The sequence below is a fragment of the Triturus cristatus genome, chromosome 2_1 (genome assembly GCF_964204655.1).
Source record: "Triturus cristatus chromosome 2_1, aTriCri1.1, whole genome shotgun sequence".
NCBI lineage: Eukaryota > Metazoa > Chordata > Amphibia > Caudata > Salamandridae > Triturus > Triturus cristatus.
The window spans coordinates 366,256,448-366,274,205 of record NC_140581.1 but is presented as its reverse complement, the minus strand read 5'-3'; the positions used below and the strand labels follow the sequence as shown (position 1 = coordinate 366,274,205).

General features: G+C 59.9%; 19 non-coding genes across 19 annotated transcripts; all 19 read right to left on the bottom strand.

Moving 5' to 3' along the window:
* Positions 1-242: 242 nt before the first annotated feature.
* On the bottom strand, positions 243-406 carry LOC146864974 (U1 spliceosomal RNA). Its single transcript, XR_014977018.1, has one exon. It is a non-coding gene; the product is annotated as a U1 spliceosomal RNA (small nuclear RNA).
* A 615-nt stretch (positions 407-1,021) lies between these two features.
* Positions 1,022-1,185, bottom strand: LOC146864973 (U1 spliceosomal RNA). The gene has a single exon (XR_014977017.1). It is a non-coding gene; the product is annotated as a U1 spliceosomal RNA (small nuclear RNA).
* Positions 1,186-2,082: 897 nt separating this feature from the next.
* Positions 2,083-2,246, bottom strand: LOC146864972 (U1 spliceosomal RNA). Its single transcript, XR_014977016.1, has one exon. It is a non-coding gene; the product is annotated as a U1 spliceosomal RNA (small nuclear RNA).
* An 897-nt stretch (positions 2,247-3,143) lies between these two features.
* LOC146864971 (U1 spliceosomal RNA) lies at positions 3,144-3,307 on the bottom strand. Its single transcript, XR_014977015.1, has one exon. It is a non-coding gene; the product is annotated as a U1 spliceosomal RNA (small nuclear RNA).
* Positions 3,308-3,922: 615 nt separating this feature from the next.
* On the bottom strand, positions 3,923-4,086 carry LOC146864970 (U1 spliceosomal RNA). Its single transcript, XR_014977761.1, has one exon. It is a non-coding gene; the product is annotated as a U1 spliceosomal RNA (small nuclear RNA).
* Positions 4,087-4,701: 615 nt separating this feature from the next.
* LOC146864969 (U1 spliceosomal RNA) lies at positions 4,702-4,865 on the bottom strand. Its single transcript, XR_014977014.1, has one exon. It is a non-coding gene; the product is annotated as a U1 spliceosomal RNA (small nuclear RNA).
* An 897-nt stretch (positions 4,866-5,762) lies between these two features.
* LOC146864968 (U1 spliceosomal RNA) lies at positions 5,763-5,926 on the bottom strand. The gene has a single exon (XR_014977411.1). It is a non-coding gene; the product is annotated as a U1 spliceosomal RNA (small nuclear RNA).
* Positions 5,927-6,541: 615 nt separating this feature from the next.
* Positions 6,542-6,705, bottom strand: LOC146864967 (U1 spliceosomal RNA). The gene has a single exon (XR_014977013.1). It is a non-coding gene; the product is annotated as a U1 spliceosomal RNA (small nuclear RNA).
* Positions 6,706-7,602: 897 nt separating this feature from the next.
* Positions 7,603-7,766, bottom strand: LOC146864966 (U1 spliceosomal RNA). The gene has a single exon (XR_014977410.1). It is a non-coding gene; the product is annotated as a U1 spliceosomal RNA (small nuclear RNA).
* A 615-nt stretch (positions 7,767-8,381) lies between these two features.
* On the bottom strand, positions 8,382-8,545 carry LOC146864965 (U1 spliceosomal RNA). Its single transcript, XR_014977012.1, has one exon. It is a non-coding gene; the product is annotated as a U1 spliceosomal RNA (small nuclear RNA).
* Positions 8,546-9,442: 897 nt separating this feature from the next.
* Positions 9,443-9,606, bottom strand: LOC146864964 (U1 spliceosomal RNA). Its single transcript, XR_014977409.1, has one exon. It is a non-coding gene; the product is annotated as a U1 spliceosomal RNA (small nuclear RNA).
* A 615-nt stretch (positions 9,607-10,221) lies between these two features.
* Positions 10,222-10,385, bottom strand: LOC146864963 (U1 spliceosomal RNA). Its single transcript, XR_014977010.1, has one exon. It is a non-coding gene; the product is annotated as a U1 spliceosomal RNA (small nuclear RNA).
* Positions 10,386-11,282: 897 nt separating this feature from the next.
* LOC146864962 (U1 spliceosomal RNA) lies at positions 11,283-11,446 on the bottom strand. Its single transcript, XR_014977009.1, has one exon. It is a non-coding gene; the product is annotated as a U1 spliceosomal RNA (small nuclear RNA).
* A 615-nt stretch (positions 11,447-12,061) lies between these two features.
* On the bottom strand, positions 12,062-12,225 carry LOC146864961 (U1 spliceosomal RNA). Its single transcript, XR_014977008.1, has one exon. It is a non-coding gene; the product is annotated as a U1 spliceosomal RNA (small nuclear RNA).
* A 905-nt stretch (positions 12,226-13,130) lies between these two features.
* LOC146864960 (U1 spliceosomal RNA) lies at positions 13,131-13,294 on the bottom strand. The gene has a single exon (XR_014977007.1). It is a non-coding gene; the product is annotated as a U1 spliceosomal RNA (small nuclear RNA).
* Positions 13,295-14,191: 897 nt separating this feature from the next.
* Positions 14,192-14,355, bottom strand: LOC146864959 (U1 spliceosomal RNA). Its single transcript, XR_014977006.1, has one exon. It is a non-coding gene; the product is annotated as a U1 spliceosomal RNA (small nuclear RNA).
* Positions 14,356-15,252: 897 nt separating this feature from the next.
* On the bottom strand, positions 15,253-15,416 carry LOC146864958 (U1 spliceosomal RNA). The gene has a single exon (XR_014977408.1). It is a non-coding gene; the product is annotated as a U1 spliceosomal RNA (small nuclear RNA).
* A 615-nt stretch (positions 15,417-16,031) lies between these two features.
* On the bottom strand, positions 16,032-16,195 carry LOC146864957 (U1 spliceosomal RNA). The gene has a single exon (XR_014977005.1). It is a non-coding gene; the product is annotated as a U1 spliceosomal RNA (small nuclear RNA).
* Positions 16,196-16,810: 615 nt separating this feature from the next.
* On the bottom strand, positions 16,811-16,974 carry LOC146864956 (U1 spliceosomal RNA). Its single transcript, XR_014977004.1, has one exon. It is a non-coding gene; the product is annotated as a U1 spliceosomal RNA (small nuclear RNA).
* Positions 16,975-17,758: the final 784 nt, after the last annotated feature.

Genomic DNA, 17,758 nt, shown 5'->3' with positions numbered 1-17,758 from the left:
GGAAAGGAGCAGACATGTCACCTGGCCAGGGCCTACTGCCCTGTCTCTGGATAGGTCCCCAGAGTGGGAGGCTGCAACTATCCCATCATTCCCCAGGCTCGGTACTTAGCATGTGATTCCCTCTTGCCCACGCCCCCCTCCAATCCAGCCGCAGCAGCCCAGAAAGACCACAGAAGACGAGAAAGGGTGCTCCAGACTCCTTTTTATTTTTTTTCCATTTTGTCTTTCTTGAAACCAGAGATCAGGGGAAAGCGCGAACGCAGTCCCCCACTACCAGAAATTATGCAGTCGAGTATCCCGCATTTGGGGACATCGCAGGGGTCAGCACATCCGAAGTGCAATGGATGAGCCTCACCCTGGGAGAACCACCTTCGTGATCATGGTGTCTCCCCTGCCAGGTAAGTATGAGTTGGAAGGGGACAGGGCGAGGGCGGGCCGCTGGGCATCTCCCCGCAGGGCGAGGGTGGCATTCACACAGGCTAGGCCTGAGGCCGGGCGAGGCAGAGCATGGGCATTTTGGGGCGCAAGGTGACCAGCCAAGGCCCCTGTGCCCACTTTGGAAAGCGCGCAGCTACCCACAGCAGCTTCCCACAGGCCTCGGCCGGCCAGCAAAATTTGCATGTCCACGCCCACCGGCAGCGCCAATCAGGGCCCTGCTTTCGCTATGCTGCACCTTGCTCACACGGGGGCAAAGCCAGGGCTACAGCAAGCACACCAGAGGGCTTGGCAGGCCGAAATCGGGCCCAACAGCAGATTTTTCAGGCCCTCCAAATTGTGCACAAGCAAAGGCTTTCGCAAGCACAACAGAGTGCTTGCCAGGTCGAAATCGGGCCCAGAAGCACGTTTCTAAGCCCTAAGCCAGCATCCCCCAGGCTTGTAAATTTGCATAACTAATTGGCCCTCGCCCACTCCCCATTCCAGCCAGCTTACAGCACCCTGGACGGACCACAAGAAACGTCAAAGGGTGCTCCAGACTCCTTTTTATTTTTTTTTCCTTTTTGTCTTTCTTGAAACCAGAGATCAGGGGAAAGCGCGAACGCAGTCCCCCACTACCAGAAATTATGCAGTCGAGTATCCCGCATTTGGGGACATCGCAGGGGTCAGCACATCCGAAGTGCAATGGATGAGCCTCACCCTGGGAGAACCACCTTCGTGATCATGGTGTCTCCCCTGCCAGGTAAGTATGAGTTGGAAGGGGACAGGGCGAGGGCGGGCCGCTGGGCATCTCTCCGCAGGGCGAGGGTGGCATTCACACAGGCTAGGCCTGAGGCCGGGCGAGGCAGAGCATGGGCATTTTGGGGCGCAAGGTGACCAGCCAAGGCCCCTGTGCCCACTTTGGAAAGCGCGCAGCTACCCACAGCAGCTTCCCACAGGCCTCGGCCGGCCAGCAAAATTTGCATGTCCACGCCCACCGGCAGCGCCAATCAGGGCCCTGCTTTCGCTATGCTGCACCTTGCTCACACGGGGGCAAAGCCAGGGCTACAGCACTCACAGAAGGGCGATTGCCATGCCCACTTTGGGCCCAGAAGCAGAGATTTGGGGCTTTGGAAGCCTAAGAGCTGCCACTGAGGCCCCCTCTAGAGGTATGCAGTGACATGTTGCCTGGCTAGGCCCCAGTCGACTGCTTGTGGCTGAAAGCCAGGGACAAACAGGCCTGCAAGTGAGCAGGGGTTCTCGCCCCGAGCCCCTCACGAACGCTCCCAAACGCTGCAGACAGAACCCTCGCCGGGCAGAGCCCTCGCCGGGCCACGGCCTGGGGTCCTCAGCCAGAGTCTGGGCCTGGGAAGGCTAGGGCGAGGCAAGAGGCTGGCAGCCAGGCCACAGCCCCAGGGGGGGCGATGGAAAGGAGCAGACATGTCACCTGGCCAGGGCCTACTGCCCTGTCTCTGGATAGGTCCCCAGAGTGGGAGGCTGCAACTATCCCATCATTCCTCAGGCTCGGTACTTAGCATGTGATTCCCTCTTGCCCACGCCCCCCTCCAATCCAGCCGCAGCAGCCCAGAAAGACCACAGAAGACGAGAAAGGGTGCTCCAGACTCCTTTTTATTTTTTTTCCATTTTGTCTTTCTTGAAACCAGAGATCAGGGGAAAGCGCGAACGCAGTCCCCCACTACCAGAAATTATGCAGTCGAGTATCCCGCATTTGGGGACATCGCAGGGGTCAGCACATCCGAAGTGCAATGGATGAGCCTCACCCTGGGAGAACCACCTTCGTGATCATGGTGTCTCCCCTGCCAGGTAAGTATGAGTTGGAAGGGGACAGGGCGAGGGCGGGCCGCTGGGCATCTCCCCGCAGGGCGAGGGTGGCATTCACACAGGCTAGGCCTGAGGCCGGGCGAGGCAGAGCATGGGCATTTTGGGGCGCAAGGTGACCAGCCAAGGCCCCTGTGCCCACTTTGGAAAGCGCGCAGCTACCCACAGCAGCTTCCCACAGGCCTCGGCCGGCCAGCAAAATTTGCATGTCCACGCCCACCGGCAGCGCCAATCAGGGCCCTGCTTTCGCTATGCTGCACCTTGCTCACACGGGGGCAAAGCCAGGGCTACAGCACTCACAGAAGGGCGATTGCCATGCCCACTTTGGGCCCAGAAGCAGAGATTTGGGGCTTTGGAAGCCTAAGAGCTGCCACTGAGGCCCCCTCTAGAGGTATGCAGTGACATGTTGCCTGGCTAGGCCCCAGTCGACTGCTTGTGGCTGAAAGCCAGGGACAAACAGGCCTGCAAGTGAGCAGGGGTTCTCGCCCCGAGCCCCTCACGAACGCTCCCAAACGCTGCAGACAGAACCCTCGCCGGGCAGAGCCCTCGCCGGGCCACGGCCTGGGGTCCTCAGCCAGAGTCTGGGCCTGGGAAGGCTAGGGCGAGGCAAGAGGCTGGCAGCCAGGCCACAGCCCCAGGGGGGGCGATGGAAAGGAGCAGACATGTCACCTGGCCAGGGCCTACTGCCCTGTCTCTGGATAGGTCCCCAGAGTGGGAGGCTGCAACTATCCCATCATTCCCCAGGCTCGGTACTTAGCATGTGATTCCCTCTTGCCCACGCCCCCCTCCAATCCAGCCGCAGCAGCCCAGAAAGACCACAGAAGACGAGAAAGGGTGCTCCAGACTCCTTTTTATTTTTTTTCCATTTTGTCTTTCTTGAAACCAGAGATCAGGGGAAAGCGCGAACGCAGTCCCCCACTACCAGAAATTATGCAGTCGAGTATCCCGCATTTGGGGACATCGCAGGGGTCAGCACATCCGAAGTGCAATGGATGAGCCTCACCCTGGGAGAACCACCTTCGTGATCATGGTGTCTCCCCTGCCAGGTAAGTATGAGTTGGAAGGGGACAGGGCGAGGGCGGGCCGCTGGGCATCTCCCCGCAGGGCGAGGGTGGCATTCACACAGGCTAGGCCTGAGGCCGGGCGAGGCAGAGCATGGGCATTTTGGGGCGCAAGGTGACCAGCCAAGGCCCCTGTGCCCACTTTGGAAAGCGCGCAGCTACCCACAGCAGCTTCCCACAGGCCTCGGCCGGCCAGCAAAATTTGCATGTCCACGCCCACCGGCAGCGCCAATCAGGGCCCTGCTTTCGCTATGCTGCACCTTGCTCACACGGGGGCAAAGCCAGGGCTACAGCAAGCACACCAGAGGGCTTGGCAGGCCGAAATCGGGCCCAACAGCAGATTTTTCAGGCCCTCCAAATTGTGCACAAGCAAAGGCTTTCGCAAGCACAACAGAGTGCTTGCCAGGTCGAAATCGGGCCCAGAAGCACGTTTCTAAGCCCTAAGCCAGCATCCCCCAGGCTTGTAAATTTGCATAACTAATTGGCCCTCGCCCACTCCCCATTCCAGCCAGCTTACAGCACCCTGGACGGACCACAAGAAACGTCAAAGGGTGCTCCAGACTCCTTTTTATTTTTTTTTCCTTTTTGTCTTTCTTGAAACCAGAGATCAGGGGAAAGCGCGAACGCAGTCCCCCACTACCAGAAATTATGCAGTCGAGTATCCCACATTTGGGGACATCGCAGGGGTCAGCACATCCGAAGTGCAATGGATGAGCCTCACCCTGGGAGAACCACCTTCGTGATCATGGTGTCTCCCCTGCCAGGTAAGTATGAGTTGGAAGGGGACAGGGCGAGGGCGGGCCGCTAGGCATCTCCCCGCAGGGCGAGGGTGGCATTCACACAGGCTAGGCCTGAGGCCGGGCGAGGCAGAGCATGGGCATTTTGGGGCGCAAGGTGACCAGCCAAGGCCCCTGTGCCCACTTTGGAAAGCGCGCAGCTACCCACAGCAGCTTCCCACAGGCCTCGGCCGGCCAGCAAAATTTGCATGTCCACGCCCACCGGCAGCGCCAATCAGGGCCCTGCTTTCGCTATGCTGCACCTTGCTCACACGGGGGCAAAGCCAGGGCTACAGCAAGCACACCAGAGGGCTTGGCAGGCCGAAATCGGGCCCAACAGCAGATTTTTCAGGCCCTCCAAATTGTGCACAAGCAAAGGCTTTCGCAAGCACAACAGAGTGCTTGCCAGGTCGAAATCGGGCCCAGAAGCACGTTTCTAAGCCCTAAGCCAGCATCCCCCAGGCTTGTAAATTTGCATAACTAATTGGCCCTCGCCCACTCCCCATTCCAGCCAGCTTACAGCACCCTGGACGGACCACAAGAAACGTCAAAGGGTGCTCCAGACTCCTTTTTATTTTTTTTTCCTTTTTGTCTTTCTTGAAACCAGAGATCAGGGGAAAGCGCGAACGCAGTCCCCCACTACCAGAAATTATGCAGTCGAGTATCCCGCATTTGGGGACATCGCAGGGGTCAGCACATCCGAAGTGCAATGGATGAGCCTCACCCTGGGAGAACCACCTTCGTGATCATGGTGTCTCCCCTGCCAGGTAAGTATGAGTTGGAAGGGGACAGGGCGAGGGCGGGCCGCTGGGCATCTCCCCGCAGGGCGAGGGTGGCATTCACACAGGCTAGGCCTGAGGCCGGGCGAGGCAGAGCATGGGCATTTTGGGGCGCAAGGTGACCAGCCAAGGCCCCTGTGCCCACTTTGGAAAGCGCGCAGCTACCCACAGCAGCTTCCCACAGGCCTCGGCCGGCCAGCAAAATTTGCATGTCCACGCCCACCGGCAGCGCCAATCAGGGCCCTGCTTTCGCTATGCTGCACCTTGCTCACACGGGGTTAAAGCCAGGGCTACAGCACTCACAGAAGGGCGATTGCCATGCCCACTTTGGGCCCAGAAGCAGAGATTTGGGGCTTTGGAAGCCTAAGAGCTGCCACTGAGGCCCCCTCTAGAGGTATGCAGTGACATGTTGCCTGGCTAGGCCCCAGTCGACTGCTTGTGGCTGAAAGCCAGGGACAAACAGGCCTGCAAGTGAGCAGGGGTTCTCGCCCCGAGCCCCTCACGAACGCTCCCAAACGCTGCAGACAGAACCCTCGCCGGGCAGAGCCCTCGCCGGGCCACGGCCTGGGGTCCTCAGCCAGAGTCTGGGCCTGGGAAGGCTAGGGCGAGGCAAGAGGCTGGCAGCCAGGCCACAGCCCCAGGGGGGGCGATGGAAAGGAGCAGACATGTCACCTGGCCAGGGCCTACTGCCCTGTCTCTGGATAGGTCCCCAGAGTGGGAGGCTGCAACTATCCCATCATTCCCCAGGCTCGGTACTTAGCATGTGATTCCCTCTTGCCCACGCCCCCCTCCAATCCAGCCGCAGCAGCCCAGAAAGACCACAGAAGACGAGAAAGGGTGCTCCAGACTCCTTTTTATTTTTTTTCCATTTTGTCTTTCTTGAAACCAGAGATCAGGGGAAAGCGCGAACGCAGTCCCCCACTACCAGAAATTATGCAGTCGAGTATCCCGCATTTGGGGACATCGCAGGGGTCAGCACATCCGAAGTGCAATGGATGAGCCTCACCCTGGGAGAACCACCTTCGTGATCATGGTGTCTCCCCGGCCAGGTAAGTATGAGTTGGAAGGGGACAGGGCGAGGGCGGGCCGCTGGGCATCTCCCCGCAGGGCGAGGGTGGCATTCACACAGGCTAGGCCTGAGGCCGGGCGAGGCAGAGCATGGGCATTTTGGGGCGCAAGGTGACCAGCCAAGGCCCCTGTGCCCACTTTGGAAAGCGCGCAGCTACCCACAGCAGCTTCCCACAGGCCTCGGCCGGCCAGCAAAATTTGCATGTCCACGCCCACCGGCAGCGCCAATCAGGGCCCTGCTTTCGCTATGCTGCACCTTGCTCACACGGGGGCAAAGCCAGGGCTACAGCAAGCACACCAGAGGGCTTGGCAGGCCGAAATCGGGCCCAACAGCAGATTTTTCAGGCCCTCCAAATTGTGCACAAGCAAAGGCTTTCGCAAGCACAACAGAGTGCTTGCCAGGTCGAAATCGGGCCCAGAAGCACGTTTCTAAGCCCTAAGCCAGCATCCCCCAGGCTTGTAAATTTGCATAACTAATTGGCCCTCGCCCACTCCCCATTCCAGCCAGCTTACAGCACCCTGGACGGACCACAAGAAACGTCAAAGGGTGCTCCAGACTCCTTTTTATTTTTTTTTCCTTTTTGTCTTTCTTGAAACCAGAGATCAGGGGAAAGCGCGAACGCAGTCCCCCACTACCAGAAATTATGCAGTCGAGTATCCCGCATTTGGGGACATCGCAGGGGTCAGCACATCCGAAGTGCAATGGATGAGCCTCACCCTGGGAGAACCACCTTCGTGATCATGGTGTCTCCCCTGCCAGGTAAGTATGAGTTGGAAGGGGACAGGGCGAGGGCGGGCCGCTGGGCATCTCCCCGCAGGGCGAGGGTGGCATTCACACAGGCTAGGCCTGAGGCCGGGCGAGGCAGAGCATGGGCATTTTGGGGCGCAAGGTGACCAGCCAAGGCCCCTGTGCCCACTTTGGAAAGCGCGCAGCTACCCACAGCAGCTTCCCACAGGCCTCGGCCGGCCAGCAAAATTTGCATGTCCACGCCCACCGGCAGCGCCAATCAGGGCCCTGCTTTCGCTATGCTGCACCTTGCTCACACGGGGTTAAAGCCAGGGCTACAGCACTCACAGAAGGGCGATTGCCATGCCCACTTTGGGCCCAGAAGCAGAGATTTGGGGCTTTGGAAGCCTAAGAGCTGCCACTGAGGCCCCCTCTAGAGGTATGCAGTGACATGTTGCCTGGCTAGGCCCCAGTCGACTGCTTGTGGCTGAAAGCCAGGGACAAACAGGCCTGCAAGTGAGCAGGGGTTCTCGCCCCGAGCCCCTCACGAACGCTCCCAAACGCTGCAGACAGAACCCTCGCCGGGCAGAGCCCTCGCCGGGCCACGGCCTGGGGTCCTCAGCCAGAGTCTGGGCCTGGGAAGGCTAGGGCGAGGCAAGAGGCTGGCAGCCAGGCCACAGCCCCAGGGGGGGCGATGGAAAGGAGCAGACATGTCACCTGGCCAGGGCCTACTGCCCTGTCTCTGGATAGGTCCCCAGAGTGGGAGGCTGCAACTATCCCATCATTCCCCAGGCTCGGTACTTAGCATGTGATTCCCTCTTGCCCACGCCCCCCTCCAATCCAGCCGCAGCAGCCCAGAAAGACCACAGAAGACGAGAAAGGGTGCTCCAGACTCCTTTTTATTTTTTTTCCATTTTGTCTTTCTTGAAACCAGAGATCAGGGGAAAGCGCGAACGCAGTCCCCCACTACCAGAAATTATGCAGTCGAGTATCCCGCATTTGGGGACATCGCAGGGGTCAGCACATCCGAAGTGCAATGGATGAGCCTCACCCTGGGAGAACCACCTTCGTGATCATGGTGTCTCCCCGGCCAGGTAAGTATGAGTTGGAAGGGGACAGGGCGAGGGCGGGCCGCTGGGCATCTCCCCGCAGGGCGAGGGTGGCATTCACACAGGCTAGGCCTGAGGCCGGGCGAGGCAGAGCATGGGCATTTTGGGGCGCAAGGTGACCAGCCAAGGCCCCTGTGCCCACTTTGGAAAGCGCGCAGCTACCCACAGCAGCTTCCCACAGGCCTCGGCCGGCCAGCAAAATTTGCATGTCCACGCCCACCGGCAGCGCCAATCAGGGCCCTGCTTTCGCTATGCTGCACCTTGCTCACACGGGGGCAAAGCCAGGGCTACAGCAAGCACACCAGAGGGCTTGGCAGGCCGAAATCGGGCCCAACAGCAGATTTTTCAGGCCCTCCAAATTGTGCACAAGCAAAGGCTTTCGCAAGCACAACAGAGTGCTTGCCAGGTCGAAATCGGGCCCAGAAGCACGTTTCTAAGCCCTAAGCCAGCATCCCCCAGGCTTGTAAATTTGCATAACTAATTGGCCCTCGCCCACTCCCCATTCCAGCCAGCTTACAGCACCCTGGACGGACCACAAGAAACGTCAAAGGGTGCTCCAGACTCCTTTTTATTTTTTTTTCCTTTTTGTCTTTCTTGAAACCAGAGATCAGGGGAAAGCGCGAACGCAGTCCCCCACTACCAGAAATTATGCAGTCGAGTATCCCGCATTTGGGGACATCGCAGGGGTCAGCACATCCGAAGTGCAATGGATGAGCCTCACCCTGGGAGAACCACCTTCGTGATCATGGTGTCTCCCCTGCCAGGTAAGTATGAGTTGGAAGGGGACAGGGCGAGGGCGGGCCGCTGGGCATCTCCCCGCAGGGCGAGGGTGGCATTCACACAGGCTAGGCCTGAGGCCGGGCGAGGCAGAGCATGGGCATTTTGGGGCGCAAGGTGACCAGCCAAGGCCCCTGTGCCCACTTTGGAAAGCGCGCAGCTACCCACAGCAGCTTCCCACAGGCCTCGGCCGGCCAGCAAAATTTGCATGTCCACGCCCACCGGCAGCGCCAATCAGGGCCCTGCTTTCGCTATGCTGCACCTTGCTCACACGGGGTTAAAGCCAGGGCTACAGCACTCACAGAAGGGCGATTGCCATGCCCACTTTGGGCCCAGAAGCAGAGATTTGGGGCTTTGGAAGCCTAAGAGCTGCCACTGAGGCCCCCTCTAGAGGTATGCAGTGACATGTTGCCTGGCTAGGCCCCAGTCGACTGCTTGTGGCTGAAAGCCAGGGACAAACAGGCCTGCAAGTGAGCAGGGGTTCTCGCCCCGAGCCCCTCACGAACGCTCCCAAACGCTGCAGACAGAACCCTCGCCGGGCAGAGCCCTCGCCGGGCCACGGCCTGGGGTCCTCAGCCAGAGTCTGGGCCTGGGAAGGCTAGGGCGAGGCAAGAGGCTGGCAGCCAGGCCACAGCCCCAGGGGGGGCGATGGAAAGGAGCAGACATGTCACCTGGCCAGGGCCTACTGCCCTGTCTCTGGATAGGTCCCCAGAGTGGGAGGCTGCAACTATCCCATCATTCCCCAGGCTCGGTACTTAGCATGTGATTCCCTCTTGCCCACGCCCCCCTCCAATCCAGCCGCAGCAGCCCAGAAAGACCACAGAAGACGAGAAAGGGTGCTCCAGACTCCTTTTTATTTTTTTTCCATTTTGTCTTTCTTGAAACCAGAGATCAGGGGAAAGCGCGAACGCAGTCCCCCACTACCAGAAATTATGCAGTCGAGTATCCCGCATTTGGGGACATCGCAGGGGTCAGCACATCCGAAGTGCAATGGATGAGCCTCACCCTGGGAGAACCACCTTCGTGATCATGGTGTCTCCCCGGCCAGGTAAGTATGAGTTGGAAGGGGACAGGGCGAGGGCGGGCCGCTGGGCATCTCCCCGCAGGGCGAGGGTGGCATTCACACAGGCTAGGCCTGAGGCCGGGCGAGGCAGAGCATGGGCATTTTGGGGCGCAAGGTGACCAGCCAAGGCCCCTGTGCCCACTTTGGAAAGCGCGCAGCTACCCACAGCAGCTTCCCACAGGCCTCGGCCGGCCAGCAAAATTTGCATGTCCACGCCCACCGGCAGCGCCAATCAGGGCCCTGCTTTCGCTATGCTGCACCTTGCTCACACGGGGGCAAAGCCAGGGCTACAGCAAGCACACCAGAGGGCTTGGCAGGCCGAAATCGGGCCCAACAGCAGATTTTTCAGGCCCTCCAAATTGTGCACAAGCAAAGGCTTTCGCAAGCACAACAGAGTGCTTGCCAGGTCGAAATCGGGCCCAGAAGCACGTTTCTAAGCCCTAAGCCAGCATCCCCCAGGCTTGTAAATTTGCATAACTAATTGGCCCTCGCCCACTCCCCATTCCAGCCAGCTTACAGCACCCTGGACGGACCACAAGAAACGTCAAAGGGTGCTCCAGACTCCTTTTTATTTTTTTTTCCTTTTTGTCTTTCTTGAAACCAGAGATCAGGGGAAAGCGCGAACGCAGTCCCCCACTACCAGAAATTATGCAGTCGAGTATCCCGCATTTGGGGACATCGCAGGGGTCAGCACATCCGAAGTGCAATGGATGAGCCTCACCCTGGGAGAACCACCTTCGTGATCATGGTGTCTCCCCTGCCAGGTAAGTATGAGTTGGAAGGGGACAGGGCGAGGGCGGGCCGCTGGGCATCTCCCCGCAGGGCGAGGGTGGCATTCACACAGGCTAGGCCTGAGGCCGGGCGAGGCAGAGCATGGGCATTTTGGGGCGCAAGGTGACCAGCCAAGGCCCCTGTGCCCACTTTGGAAAGCGCGCAGCTACCCACAGCAGCTTCCCACAGGCCTCGGCCGGCCAGCAAAATTTGCATGTCCACGCCCACCGGCAGCGCCAATCAGGGCCCTGCTTTCGCTATGCTGCACCTTGCTCACACGGGGTTAAAGCCAGGGCTACAGCACTCACAGAAGGGCGATTGCCATGCCCACTTTGGGCCCAGAAGCAGAGATTTGGGGCTTTGGAAGCCTAAGAGCTGCCACTGAGGCCCCCTCTAGAGGTATGCAGTGACATGTTGCCTGGCTAGGCCCCAGTCGACTGCTTGTGGCTGAAAGCCAGGGACAAACAGGCCTGCAAGTGAGCAGGGGTTCTCGCCCCGAGCCCCTCACGAACGCTCCCAAACGCTGCAGACAGAACCCTCGCCGGGCAGAGCCCTCGCCGGGCCACGGCCTGGGGTCCTCAGCCAGAGTCTGGGCCTGGGAAGGCTAGGGCGAGGCAAGAGGCTGGCAGCCAGGCCACAGCCCCAGGGGGGGCGATGGAAAGGAGCAGACATGTCACCTGGCCAGGGCCTACTGCCCTGTCTCTGGATAGGTCCCCAGAGTGGGAGGCTGCAACTATCCCATCATTCCCCAGGCTCGGTACTTAGCATGTGATTCCCTCTTGCCCACGCCCCCCTCCAATCCAGCCGCAGCAGCCCAGAAAGACCACAGAAGACGAGAAAGGGTGCTCCAGACTCCTTTTTATTTTTTTTCCATTTTGTCTTTCTTGAAACCAGAGATCAGGGGAAAGCGCGAACGCAGTCCCCCACTACCAGAAATTATGCAGTCGAGTATCCCGCATTTGGGGACATCGCAGGGGTCAGCACATCCGAAGTGCAATGGATGAGCCTCACCCTGGGAGAACCACCTTCGTGATCATGGTGTCTCCCCTGCCAGGTAAGTATGAGTTGGAAGGGGACAGGGCGAGGGCGGGCCGCTGGGCATCTCCCCGCAGGGCGAGGGTGGCATTCACACAGGCTAGGCCTGAGGCCGGGCGAGGCAGAGCATGGGCATTTTGGGGCGCAAGGTGACCAGCCAAGGCCCCTGTGCCCACTTTGGAAAGCGCGCAGCTACCCACAGCAGCTTCCCACAGGCCTCGGCCGGCCAGCAAAATTTGCATGTCCACGCCCACCGGCAGCGCCAATCAGGGCCCTGCTTTCGCTATGCTGCACCTTGCTCACACGGGGGCAAAGCCAGGGCTACAGCAAGCACACCAGAGGGCTTGGCAGGCCGAAATCGGGCCCAACAGCAGATTTTTCAGGCCCTCCAAATTGTGCACAAGCAAAGGCTTTCGCAAGCACAACAGAGTGCTTGCCAGGTCGAAATCGGGCCCAGAAGCACGTTTCTAAGCCCTAAGCCAGCATCCCCCAGGCTTGTAAATTTGCATAACTAATTGGCCCTCGCCCACTCCCCATTCCAGCCAGCTTACAGCACCCTGGACGGACCACAAGAAACGTCAAAGGGTGCTCCAGACTCCTTTTTATTTTTTTTTCCTTTTTGTCTTTCTTGAAACCAGAGATCAGGGGAAAGCGCGAACGCAGTCCCCCACTACCAGAAATTATGCAGTCGAGTATCCCGCATTTGGGGACATCGCAGGGGTCAGCACATCCGAAGTGCAATGGATGAGCCTCACCCTGGGAGAACCACCTTCGTGATCATGGTGTCTCCCCTGCCAGGTAAGTATGAGTTGGAAGGGGACAGGGCGAGGGCGGGCCGCTGGGCATCTCCCCGCAGGGCGAGGGTGGCATTCACACAGGCTAGGCCTGAGGCCGGGCGAGGCAGAGCATGGGCATTTTGGGGCGCAAGGTGACCAGCCAAGGCCCCTGTGCCCACTTTGGAAAGCGCGCAGCTACCCACAGCAGCTTCCCACAGGCCTCGGCCGGCCAGCAAAATTTGCATGTCCACGCCCACCGGCAGCGCCAATCAGGGCCCTGCTTTCGCTATGCTGCACCTTGCTCACACGGGGGCAAAGCCAGGGCTACAGCACTCACAGAAGGGCGATTGCCATGCCCACTTTGGGCCCAGAAGCAGAGATTTGGGGCTTTGGAAGCCTAAGAGCTGCCACTGAGGCCCCCTCTAGAGGTATGCAGTGACATGTTGCCTGGCTAGGCCCCAGTCGACTGCTTGTGGCTGAAAGCCAGGGACAAACAGGCCTGCAAGTGAGCAGGGGTTCTCGCCCCGAGCCCCTCACGCCTTCCCGAACGCTCCCAAACGCTGCAGACAGAACCCTCGCCGGGCAGAGCCCTCGCCGGGCCACGGCCTGGGGTCCTCAGCCAGAGTCTGGGCCTGGGAAGGCTAGGGCGAGGCAAGAGGCTGGCAGCCAGGCCACAGCCCCAGGGGGGGCGATGGAAAGGAGCAGACATGTCACCTGGCCAGGGCCTACTGCCCTGTCTCTGGATAGGTCCCCAGAGTGGGAGGCTGCAACTATCCCATCATTCCCCAGGCTCGGTACTTAGCATGTGATTCCCTCTTGCCCACGCCCCCCTCCAATCCAGCCGCAGCAGCCCAGAAAGACCACAGAAGACGAGAAAGGGTGCTCCAGACTCCTTTTTATTTTTTTTCCATTTTGTCTTTCTTGAAACCAGAGATCAGGGGAAAGCGCGAACGCAGTCCCCCACTACCAGAAATTATGCAGTCGAGTATCCCGCATTTGGGGACATCGCAGGGGTCAGCACATCCGAAGTGCAATGGATGAGCCTCACCCTGGGAGAACCACCTTCGTGATCATGGTGTCTCCCCTGCCAGGTAAGTATGAGTTGGAAGGGGACAGGGCGAGGGCGGGCCGCTGGGCATCTCCCCGCAGGGCGAGGGTGGCATTCACACAGGCTAGGCCTGAGGCCGGGCGAGGCAGAGCATGGGCATTTTGGGGCGCAAGGTGACCAGCCAAGGCCCCTGTGCCCACTTTGGAAAGCGCGCAGCTACCCACAGCAGCTTCCCACAGGCCTCGGCCGGCCAGCAAAATTTGCATGTCCACGCCCACCGGCAGCGCCAATCAGGGCCCTGCTTTCGCTATGCTGCACCTTACTCACACGGGGGCAAAGCCAGGGCTACAGCACTCACAGAAGGGCGATTGCCATGCCCACTTTGGGCCCAGAAGCAGAGATTTGGGGCTTTGGAAGCCTAAGAGCTGCCACTGAGGCCCCCTCTAGAGGTATGCAGTGACATGTTGCCTGGCTAGGCCCCAGTCGACTGCTTGTGGCTGAAAGCCAGGGACAAACAGGCCTGCAAGTGAGCAGGGGTTCTCGCCCCGAGCCCCTCACGAACGCTCCCAAACGCTGCAGACAGAACCCTCGCCGGGCAGAGCCCTCGCCGGGCCACGGCCTGGGGTCCTCAGCCAGAGTCTGGGCCTGGGAAGGCTAGGGCGAGGCAAGAGGCTGGCAGCCAGGCCACAGCCCCAGGGGGGGCGATGGAAAGGAGCAGACATGTCACCTGGCCAGGGCCTACTGCCCTGTCTCTGGATAGGTCCCCAGAGTGGGAGGCTGCAACTATCCCATCATTCCCCAGGCTCGGTACTTAGCATGTGATTCCCTCTTGCCCACGCCCCCCTCCAATCCAGCCGCAGCAGCCCAGAAAGACCACAGAAGACGAGAAAGGGTGCTCCAGACTCCTTTTTATTTTTTTTCCATTTTGTCTTTCTTGAAACCAGAGATCAGGGGAAAGCGCGAACGCAGTCCCCCACTACCAGAAATTATGCAGTCGAGTATCCCGCATTTGGGGACATCGCAGGGGTCAGCACATCCGAAGTGCAATGGATGAGCCTCACCCTGGGAGAACCACCTTCGTGATCATGGTGTCTCCCCTGCCAGGTAAGTATGAGTTGGAAGGGGACAGGGCGAGGGCGGGCCGCTGGGCATCTCCCCGCAGGGCGAGGGTGGCATTCACACAGGCTAGGCCTGAGGCCGGGCGAGGCAGAGCATGGGCATTTTGGGGCGCAAGGTGACCAGCCAAGGCCCCTGTGCCCACTTTGGAAAGCGCGCAGCTACCCACAGCAGCTTCCCACAGGCCTCGGCCGGCCAGCAAAATTTGCATGTCCACGCCCACCGGCAGCGCCAATCAGGGCCCTGCTTTCGCTATGCTGCACCTTGCTCACACGGGGGCAAAGCCAGGGCTACAGCACTCACAGAAGGGCGATTGCCATGCCCACTTTGGGCCCAGAAGCAGAGATTTGGGGCTTTGGAAGCCTAAGAGCTGCCACTGAGGCCCCCTCTAGAGGTATGCAGTGACATGTTGCCTGGCTAGGCCCCAGTCGACTGCTTGTGGCTGAAAGCCAGGGACAAACAGGCCTGCAAGTGAGCAGGGGTTCTCGCCCCGAGCCCCTCACGAACGCTCCCAAACGCTGCAGACAGAACCCTCGCCGGGCAGAGCCCTCGCCGGGCCACGGCCTGGGGTCCTCAGCCAGAGTCTGGGCCTGGGAAGGCTAGGGCGAGGCAAGAGGCTGGCAGCCAGGCCACAGCCCCAGGGGGGGCGATGGAAAGGAGCAGACATGTCACCTGGCCAGGGCCTACTGCCCTGTCTCTGGATAGGTCCCCAGAGTGGGAGGCTGCAACTATCCCATCATTCCCCAGGCTCGGTACTTAGCATGTGATTCCCTCTTGCCCACGCCCCCCTCCAATCCAGCCGCAGCAGCCCAGAAAGACCACAGAAGACGAGAAAGGGTGCTCCAGACTCCTTTTTATTTTTTTTCCATTTTGTCTTTCTTGAAACCAGAGATCAGGGGAAAGCGCGAACGCAGTCCCCCACTACCAGAAATTATGCAGTCGAGTATCCCGCATTTGGGGACATCGCAGGGGTCAGCACATCCGAAGTGCAATGGATGAGCCTCACCCTGGGAGAACCACCTTCGTGATCATGGTGTCTCCCCGGCCAGGTAAGTATGAGTTGGAAGGGGACAGGGCGAGGGCGGGCCGCTGGGCATCTCCCCGCAGGGCGAGGGTGGCATTCACACAGGCTAGGCCTGAGGCCGGGCGAGGCAGAGCATGGGCATTTTGGGGCGCAAGGTGACCAGCCAAGGCCCCTGTGCCCACTTTGGAAAGCGCGCAGCTACCCACAGCAGCTTCCCACAGGCCTCGGCCGGCCAGCAAAATTTGCATGTCCACGCCCACCGGCAGCGCCAATCAGGGCCCTGCTTTCGCTATGCTGCACCTTGCTCACACGGGGGCAAAGCCAGGGCTACAGCAAGCACACCAGAGGGCTTGGCAGGCCGAAATCGGGCCCAACAGCAGATTTTTCAGGCCCTCCAAATTGTGCACAAGCAAAGGCTTTCGCAAGCACAACAGAGTGCTTGCCAGGTCGAAATCGGGCCCAGAAGCACGTTTCTAAGCCCTAAGCCAGCATCCCCCAGGCTTGTAAATTTGCATAACTAATTGGCCCTCGCCCACTCCCCATTCCAGCCAGCTTACAGCACCCTGGACGGACCACAAGAAACGTCAAAGGGTGCTCCAGACTCCTTTTTATTTTTTTTTCCTTTTTGTCTTTCTTGAAACCAGAGATCAGGGGAAAGCGCGAACGCAGTCCCCCACTACCAGAAATTATGCAGTCGAGTATCCCGCATTTGGGGACATCGCAGGGGTCAGCACATCCGAAGTGCAATGGATGAGCCTCACCCTGGGAGAACCACCTTCGTGATCATGGTGTCTCCCCTGCCAGGTAAGTATGAGTTGGAAGGGGACAGGGCGAGGGCGGGCCGCTAGGCATCTCCCCGCAGGGCGAGGGTGGCATTCACACAGGCTAGGCCTGAGGCCGGGCGAGGCAGAGCATGGGCATTTTGGGGCGCAAGGTGACCAGCCAAGGCCCCTGTGCCCACTTTGGAAAGCGCGCAGCTACCCACAGCAGCTTCCCATAGGCCTCGGCCGGCCAGCAAAATTTGCATGTCCACGCCCACCGGCAGCGCCAATCAGGGCCCTGCTTTCGCTATGCTGCACCTTGCTCACACGGGGGCAAAGCCAGGGCTACAGCAAGCACACCAGAGGGCTTGGCAGGCCGAAATCGGGCCCAACAGCAGATTTTTCAGGCCCTCCAAATTGTGCACAAGCAAAGGCTTTCGCAAGCACAACAGAGTGCTTGCCAGGTCGAAATCGGGCCCAGAAGCACGTTTCTAAGCCCTAAGCCAGCATCCCCCAGGCTTGTAAATTTGCATAACTAATTGGCCCTCGCCCACTCCCCATTCCAGCCAGCTTACAGCACCCTGGACGGACCACAAGAAACGTCAAAGGGTGCTCCAGACTCCTTTTTATTTTTTTTTCCTTTTTGTCTTTCTTGAAACCAGAGATCAGGGGAAAGCGCGAACGCAGTCCCCCACTACCAGAAATTATGCAGTCGAGTATCCCGCATTTGGGGACATCGCAGGGGTCAGCACATCCGAAGTGCAATGGATGAGCCTCACCCTGGGAGAACCACCTTCGTGATCATGGTGTCTCCCCTGCCAGGTAAGTATGAGTTGGAAGGGGACAGGGCGAGGGCGGGCCGCTGGGCATCTCCCCGCAGGGCGAGGGTGGCATTCACACAGGCTAGGCCTGAGGCCGGGCGAGGCAGAGCATGGGCATTTTGGGGCGCAAGGTGACCAGCCAAGGCCCCTGTGCCCACTTTGGAAAGCGCGCAGCTACCCACAGCAGCTTCCCACAGGCCTCGGCCGGCCAGCAAAATTTGCATGTCCACGCCCACCGGCAGCGCCAATCAGGGCCCTGCTTTCGCTATGCTGCACCTTGCTCACACGGGGGCAAAGCCAGGGCTACAGCACTCACAGAAGGGCGATTGCCATGCCCACTTTGGGCCCAGAAGCAGAGATTTGGGGCTTTGGAAGCCTAAGAGCTGCCACTGAGGCCCCCTCTAGAGGTATGCAGTGACATGTTGCCTGGCTAGGCCCCAGTCGACTGCTTGTGGCTGAAAGCCAGGGACAAACAGGCCTGCAAGTGAGCAGGGGTTCTCGCCCCGAGCCCCTCACGCCTTCCCGAACGCTCCCAAACGCTGCAGACAGAACCCTCGCCGGGCAGAGCCCTCGCCGGGCCACGGCCTGGGGTCCTCAGCCAGAGTCTGGGCCTGGGAAGGCTAGGGCGAGGCAAGAGGCTGGCAGCCAGGCCACAGCCCCAGGGGGGGCGATGGAAAGGAGCAGACATGTCACCTGGCCAGGGCCTACTGCCCTGTCTCTGGATAGGTCCCCAGAGTGGGAGGCTGCAACTATCCCATCATTCCCCAGGCTCGGTACTTAGCATGTGATTCCC